Below are 9,413 nucleotides of genomic sequence, written 5' to 3' on the forward strand. Positions count from 1 at the left end.
TCTCCCCTTTATTTTTGGGTTATTTCAAAATAAGGGAGGGGGGGGGGCTGGCACTTTGAGGGAAACCGCAGAAATGTGAAGCTAGATAGATAAACAAATAGGAAGATGGATAAACAAGCTGAAGGAATCATTTTACATCACCAATATTTCCATGAAATCCGGGATCTAAAGGGATAAGACAATAGCCTATAAATTGATTATACATACATGATCCCTAATGATGATACACAAATATGCCTCTTCTGTAGATAACAATAAGTGGTTGAAACGTTTGGACACACAAACTAATAAATGAACCTTTATTAAAAACTTTTGGAGACTAGTTAAATAAACAGTCCTATGTCCCCTTCCTCCATGAATGAAATGCACTTATTTTCTATTAACTTGTTTTCTAAACTGAAAGAGACGAAAAATGGATTTTTACGGAATTGTATTTTTAGTAGCGAAGATACTCTAACATACACTTTGTCTGTCCGTCCGTCAGTCAGTCATAGCATCTAGCATTTAATTTACTTAGTCCGTTGATCTCTTAGTCATTCCTCAAATCATAAAATTATATAAATAACAAATGTGAAGGTTTCGTGACTTTATAATGTAAACATATTCTTGATTTATGGCTACTAAACTTAACATTCTTTAATTCACTTCGTCCACCCTTCAAAGTTTTTTGTGCTTTGCTTACATATGAATATTGTTATTCTTGTGTATTATCTTTTGTTTAAGGGTACATTAAGTTGTAATAAAAAGCAATATTTATACCTAACAAAAGACACTGCTAATTCTAATTTGACTAACATCAAATTAGAAAAATACCTATATTTTTTCTTCTTCTATACCTAGTCATATCATTACCTCTTATTTTAGTAAAAAAAATAAAACCTTCTTATTAAAATTCCAAATTAAATTCGACCTTGATAAGCAAAGAATTTAAAGGAATCAATCATTTTATAAATTTTAAGAACTTCTTTTAAAATCGGTAAGGTCATAAAAGAATAATATTTAAAAGCAATGCTTTTTATATGGGGTGTGTTCTTTCATGTGTACATCCTTCTTTAGAAGTATCATGATGTCTGCCTATGTGTCTGTAGCGAAGGATCTCGTGAACCACTAAAGCGATATGGTTTCCCTTCAAGAAAAGCTCCGAAAATGTCCAGAAAAGGTATAACTAACTAACTCCACCCTTAAAAGATAAATGTAATATTTACAGAGGTAGAGGGGACAATGGGCTGTTTTTTACCCTAATCCCCAAAGTTTTATAATCACATTATCTTATTCGTTGGCTCAACAACTTTGGGGACTTCAGTGAATTTTGATTGGTTATCTAATTGAGTTGAGTGATCACACGTTTCAACTACTAATTTTAATTTACAGAAGGGGTAATTGGGGATGTACATCAATTTATCGGCTATTGTCTTATCCCTTTAGATCCCTGAATATCTAAAACTCAACTGCTCTATAATTGAGAACTATCTTTCGTTTTTTTATCCTTGTTTTTCTAATGTGTACTATGTTAAATTCTTTTTTTAAAAGTTGACCATATTAGGTATTATGTAACTTTTCCTATAAATTTTTATGAATCATTTCAAAACAAGTATGAAAACATAGGCGACACTACATAAAACGGCGCGTAATACATTGAAATAAAAGCAATAGGATGTCTCTCTGTCTCTGTGTGTGTGTCCGTACCGAAAAAAGCTACTTATAGGTCCAGAGAAAGGGTTTAAAACTATTTTGGGGGAGGGTAGCTACATCCTCCCAATAGAATCCACCAGAAATCTAAAGGGATAAGATAATGGCCGATAAATTGATGAAAATATCTAATTATGAAAAAAAAAATACCCCTTCTTTAGATTACAATTAGTGGTTGTAACGTTTGGACACTCAACTTTATGAACCAACCAATCAAAATTCAATAAAGTTCCCAAAGTTGTTAAGCCAAATAATAAGAAAACCTTATTTAAGAAACTTTGGGGACTTGTGTACCCTCCCTCCCTGAGAATTTACCGACCAACATTTTTTAAAAATTTCTTTTTGAAACTAAAAGGGGTACTTTCACGAAAGAATTTTAATTTTCTACCACGTAGTCTTGATATTTTAAAAACTACGTGGTAGAAAATTGAAATTCTTTCAAATATATGCCATATAAATATAGTTTAACCCATTAACTAGCAAAAAAATGCGATTCACTAAATTAACTTCAAATGCATTACGTGCAACTACCCCTTTAAAGAAAATGGGCGTAGCCGCTAGCAAATGAAATGTAATAGTAAATAAATAAATAAAAAGTATTATTTAATTCACGTGAAGACGAGCATATTCTACTTAAAGAAAAGCTGACCAACTAAGAAGGTAAAAACAGAAATACAAATTTTGTCAACTTTTTTTGTATTTTTCCATGCATGCTAAGCTTTATTGAGTGTCTCTTAGTGTTTCAACTTTTTAGCCAATGTTTATAATATAGAAAGTTTTTAATATGGCTATTGAAAATCTATGACAAAAACAAAACAAACCAAATATATGAATAGCATGATATTTGAAGCTAGAAAAACGAGAAAGACAACATTTATGAAAGCGAAGCTTAACAAATCAGAATGTCAGACAAACGAACTTTAACAAGAAATAAGTAACAGCGCATTTTAAATTTCGAAAAAAAACTTAAATACAGGATGTTTAAAATAAACATATATTTTAATTTTATGACTTGATTTAAAGAGGCATCGCCTTTTGCATAATACGTAATGGTCCTATGAATCCACATATAAGAATAAGGTTTTCAAAGAATCAGCTTGAATTAAAAATCCGCTAAAATCCAAAAATTAAACTTTCTTGTAAAAACTTCGCTTATTGGGTGTAGCAGCCAGACACAGACTGACAAATAATATCATACAAAAAATATTCATAATACGCAGTTTAAATAGTATGGGGAAATTCTTTCAAAAATCATACTTAATTCTGCCATTTTTGGTGCGTAATAAGTTTTGGTAAAAGGTACAAGGATGATAACATCGTTAAAAGCGAAAATCAATAAATCATAAGGCTAGCCGGACGAACGAAAATCAACACATACAGAGTAGGTATACTAATCAGTTCTGTGTAAACTGACGCAAAATTACCCATATTGCTTAATATGGATATATACTTATTGCAAATCGTCATAGAATCAAATTAGTAGGACAAGTTCATCATATTTTTTATATGCACTAAAATGACTGAATAATAATTGAAGAAAATCATTAGTTATATTCAAACGGTGTGTATAGACTTTCGCACATTTTAAAAATCCGCACAGTGCGATTGAAATTCACTAAAAGACAAAACATTAAATAATAGAAAAATGTCATTTACTGATAAGAGTGAATCAAAGGGAAAAGGGTAATTTGTGCTATTTTAATGCATTTTCGACGAAGATAAAATCGAATACATGTACGGAAGTGAATTCACACCGCTATCTTAACTTACGTGATTATTTCCCTAATTTAAAGGGGAAATAAAATGTTATGCTGAACAAGGGGTACGTGAGATTTTAAACGTTTATTTATTCCCAAAATGGTTCTTGTTTAACAAAAAAGCCCAAATATCTACAACAAAAAACGATCATTTATAACTTAAAAATTTTTTAGGCTAGTCTGAAAGGCATCGAATCAGAAAAAGCAGCTTTTTATAACTCGCCTTGAATATGCTATACATTATACCTTATATCTAGAAGCTCTATATTCTAAGGATGGGGAAAGCAACAAAAAAAGCCTAAATCCATCCCAAAACTTAAAGAAGCTTCCGCAAAAAAGGATAACTTAACCGGTTAAGTAGTTAATGAAATCTTCAGATACAGACCAAAAAAACTTCCTAACTTAGAATGCATAATTTACATAATATGTTTTATTATTTACTTAAATCATTGCATATTTTGTCCATTTATTGTTTATTATTAAACTGCAATAACATACTTTTCACAATAACCGACTAAATAAATAAACACATCACTTTGTATAAATATAATTAAATGTCACTAATATTCCAACAAAAAATGTTTAATCAAATAAAAAAAACTCTGTATAAGAATAATATTTTCTGCTATAAAGATGAAATAACACGAGAAAGCCATTCACGTTTCTGTTCACAGTGAACTAACACTATGTAGACACGGATGTCAAACTAAAGTAATTGGCCAATTCTACTTTCAACCCGAGAAGGGGAATTGGGCTGTTTATTACACTTGTAAACAAAGTTTTTAAAATAACGTTTCTTATTTGTTGACTTAACAACTTTGGGGACTTTTACTGAATTATGATTGGTTGGTTTATGAAGTTGAGTGTTCAAATATTTCAATTAATAATTGTAATTTACAGAAGGGATAATTTTTTGTTTCATCATTAGAAATGTACTGTACATCAATTTAACGGTCATTGTCTTATTCCTTTATATCCCGGACTTTCACCTTACTTGAGAAATTTTTTTGAAGAACAACTTTTCTACATCTAGAGTGTTTGTTCATCATAATGTAAAGCTTTGATTGATGGTATGTAATATTTAAGCATGCTAAAATCATACTATCAATTTTGAGCATTTTCTGAGTAGATAATCCTAATTAGGAGTTTAGCAAATGCAACTCCATATTATTCCAAATAGTACAAACATACGTCTCAACGCACTGTTCTATTAGTTTTGTAAAATTAAATTTTAATGCTGAAATTGGTCGTACAATGGAACTTCCAATTGATTTTTAGCACGATAGGGGACAATAATGTAAACTTTAAAAACTACATAAATAAGAAATCAAACTCTACATTTGGATGCAATGACATCAAAGCTTTTTTGATGGAGGTAAAATCAAAAAGGATTAACAAACAAATGTTTAAGGGGGGTAATCTAATGCATTCTACAAATTTTAATGGGGGTAAATGAGGGGTTTCAAAGTTTGAGGGGGGTATACCAATCCTTAACACCCCCCCCCCCCCCCGTCTTGACGTCTGCTATTATTGGATTTGAACCAAATAAGTGTAAACTTAAATACTAGTTTGATATCCCTACCCTGGAAGTTGTGTAGTTCTATGTAGTGAGTATAGACTGAACTTGAAAAAAATAATCATGGTGCCGCACAGTGAAATTTTCACCGATTTTGAATAAAATATTCTCAATATTTCATATCAATTTCTTGTTGCTATAATATATCTTTAAAACATCATTAATCCTTTTTTAATGGGTAATAAGGGCGAGAACTATGAAATAGTTTAATTAGGCAGGAACCTAAGGGGATAAGACAATGGCCAATATAATGACGTATATCCCCAATGATGATATACAAAATTACCCCTTCTGTATTTGAAAATAAAGTTTAAAAAATTTTAACACTTAACTTAATGAATCAATCCATTAAAACTCACTGTCCCCAAAGTTGTAAAGCCAACGAATCAGAAAACGTTCCTTTAGGGACTAGTGTGATAAACAGCCCAATGTCCCCTCCCTTCCTGCCACTTTACACGTTAAGACAGCTTTCACCAAAATAATGAATTTCTTTATTTACATTACGAATTAATCCCACTGTGAAGAATATCCGACCGGGGCAGAGGGGGAAAGGGGTTGAATATAAACGTCTCTAGTGGGGGGAATAGAAAGAACTAGAACAGAGAAATCTAAAAAGGGTAATGAAAAAGATAGAGAAGGGAGAATGAGAAAATGAGATCTGTGTTTTTAATGCCAAGAAGCAAAAAAGCCAAATATTTAGAAAATTACCATGTGTGTATTTTACCCAGAATCACGCAACTATTTATATGAAAAAATGAAATTGAAAAAAAAGTATTATATAACAACACTTATAATGAACTAGTGTACTATCCTCCCTTTTATGATACTTATGTAATATTGTTATTTTACGAAACTATGCATGTTTCTTTATCATATCTGTCTGTGTGTGTGTGTGTGTGTCTTTGGTGGGTGAGTGTTTTGTGTGTTTCTGTGGGTGTGTTCTTGTGAGTGTTTGTGTAGGCCTTAAAGTCAGGGAGGAAGGGGACAATGGGCTGTTTATTACATTAGCCCCAGAGTTTTATAATAACGTTTTCTTATTTGTTGGCTATACAACTTGGAGACTTTATTGAATTTTGATTGGTTTATTTATTAAGTTGATTGTCCAAACATTTCAACCATTAATTTCAATTTATTATAATGGGGGATGTACATCAATTTTTCGACCATTGTCTTATCCCTTTATATCCCTGCCTTAAAGTAATTTACATACATACATATGTATGTATTAGGGTTGGGCCGGATATCCGGTGTGGCCGGATATCCGGCCATTTTCAATATCCGGCCGGGTACCGGATATTGAAACTATCCGGCCGAATATCCGGATATTTGCCGGATATCCGGCGTTGGCGGGATATCCGGCCCAACCCTAGTATGTATGTTATTTACTTAGAAAGTACGGAAAAAAAGCTAATTAAATATTGAAGAGGAAAAAATATGCGTAGTTAAAATAACGTACTATATGTCTAAAGACCAGAAAGGGGACATTTTTAGTCTTAAATTGAAAATTTAAAGTCCTGTAAATTTATACATCTAAGGAAAATGAATTAAAAATAATGAGCCAAAATACTCAGGGATGAAAAGGGATAAGACAATGGCCGATAAATTGATGTTAATCCCCAATGATGATAAACAAAATTTCCCCATCTGTAGATTACAATTAGTGGTTAAAACGTTTGAACACTCGACTAAAAACGAACCTATAAAAGTTCCTAAGGTTGGTAAGCCAACGAATAAAAAACACGTTATTATAAGACTTTGGGGACTAGTGTAATAAACAGCCAATGTACTCTCCCTCCCTGAAAAAACTAAAACTTTTAAGTCAAACAATTTAAGACCAAATTCCTAATACAAATGTTTGCTGAAAATACAAATTTCTGAATTCTTAATAAAAAATCTTACATGCAGGGTTGAAACAATGGAAAATAACTTAATCTTCTAAACTAAAATGTTGTCTGTGAAAAAAAATCTTCTTTCATTTTTCAATAAATTGAGTAATATATTTGATTTACAAAGGAAGAGGAAATTTTTGTGTCATAAGTTAATCCCTGCAGACCTAAAAATACCTATCTAGTAATTTTTGCTCTAGGAATTTAGTTACAGGATAACATTTTTGCTGACATGCCACTTTTTTTTAGATAAATAGGTTGATTGTCCTTATTTAAAAGTAACATGATGTCTGTGTGTGTGTGTGCGATGGATTCCACTAGCAGCTGAACCGATAGGGTTCTCTCCTTTATAGTGATGCTTCTATAGGGTGCAGGAATAACATTTACTTACGGGGAAGGTACCTCCAGCCTCCCAGGAGAAATTCCCCTTAGAAAAAATACCAAATAATATATAAAAAGTGTCACTAGAGACCTCTAGGGGCGTAGCTGCTCGTACACTTAACTTTAGAAAACTAAGCTAAAAAAAACAGTTAACTGTAAAACAGAGAAATCATACTAATAATCTATACATATTAAGATGACAAAGAGTCAAGGTAAAGAACAACATAAAAATAAATATTAATATTTAGGGGGGGGGGGAGGCCATAGAGGGAAATAGCCCCTACTATTTTTAATTATTTTGGTAATTTATGAAAAAGTACTTAACCAAAGCAGTACAAAAATCTATTAATAAACCAAAAGTTAATAATATAAAGTTTCTTTTGATTGCTCTTTAATTAGTATCAAACTTTTATCAATAAAATATCTTTTCTGTAAATCTTTTTTAACAAACAAGCACACAAAAAATGCAAAAAGTAACAATGTCCACACTTTTCCACCAATAATATTAATCATAATTTTGTTTATCATAATTTGGGGTGTTTAAATCTATCGTCAATTGTCTCATCCCTTACTATTTCTGCTATTATTACAGCCAGGCCTCTAGAAGCATATCCGTTATAGTCATTTTAGAAAGTACAGCAAACTTACCTATCAAGTTTTTTTTAACAAGCAAAACATCAAAAAATTTCCAAATAATTAAGGAAAGTTTATGTACTAGATGGAAAAGTTTATATTACAAAACGTTTTATGGTGTATACAAGAATAATTTTGTCCATAAGTAGCGCATCATTAGAAATGTCTAAGGTTATGTTTACAGTTTGAATATTCATAATTCTATTATATATTATAGACTATAGTAAGAATTATTGTATGAAACTGAAGATCTCAATAACTGCTGAACCGATTATGTTCTCTATTTTAGTTAAGCTTAACATAAATCGTGTGATGGCTTTAGGATATTTTCTTTTTAGATTAAAAGAATAGTTTGAAGATAGTACTTAAAAGTTTTAAGCTTTTTTCTAGAAGCGTTGAACACTAACAGCCCCCTAGTGTCCTTTAGAGGCTTTCCACCTCTTGAGAACAAGCCCTTAGAGAAGAGGGCCAAAGCCCCTAGTACCATAAATAACAAAATTGTGGATAATGAGTCACGCATTCTCTGTATTCTGTTGCATATTCGCGCCATTCAGTACGGACGGTCGTACGTACCCTAGTTATAGATTAGCTGCGCTATTATTTGGTGATTAAAGAAAATATTTTTGATAATTATCAATCTTTTATACAGATACATTGAGATATTAATATCCTGAATTAATGGTGCTTTACCAACAAAGTGCTTGTTGAGCACAGAATACCACCCCGATCCAGAAAAAAAAAATTTAAGTAAGTGTTCATTTAATTTTCCTATGCGATTAACCCCTGCAGGGGGAGGCTATACCCTTTCCATATTTACACTTTATTCTATAAAAAGGAAGGGGTCTTAATGCTAACAAAAAGGTACCTACTTAATGTGAAAAATTTATTTATATAAGAGAATTATAATAAAACAATAGATGAAGGAATTTAGGATATCATATTAAAGCTAGGTAATCTCTTATCAAATATTATTATCTTTTTCTAGTTCTCCGCCTGCAGGTAAAAAGTAGTTTCATTATAAAGTATCATACCTATGATTTTTGGGTATAACCCTTTCGTGACAACGCCTCTTAAGAAGCGTCGAATTTTGCAGTAGCTTTTCTCCTAATTCTAGCCCCTCCGGGGCCAATTGACTAACCATGCAGGGCAATCAACTAACCTAATATAACCTAAAAAAAACCTATCAAAAGCCATAGTGAAATTAAGACGAAACGCCCCTTAAAAGGCGTTTTAACGAAAGGGACTATAACCGATTTTTGTTTATTGTTGAATACCAGGGCGAAATCCAGAAAAAAATGAGTTTAGTCTATATGATAACTGAGGTGGATTCTTAAAATACTTTTTGGCTCACTGCCTCACTAAAATTAGTGAGGCTCGCTAAAAACCAACAAAATAGCATTAAAAATCTACAAAAATTAAACAAAATCTTAGGTTAATAACCCTTTTTCATGATTTTATTTAATTTATGTTGATTTTTTATGCCAATTTGGA

This window comes from Acartia tonsa, chromosome 13, assembly GCF_053477335.1.
Source record: "Acartia tonsa isolate MP-2025a chromosome 13, ASM5347733v1, whole genome shotgun sequence".
In the NCBI taxonomy this organism is placed as follows: Eukaryota; Metazoa; Arthropoda; class Copepoda; order Calanoida; family Acartiidae; genus Acartia; species Acartia tonsa.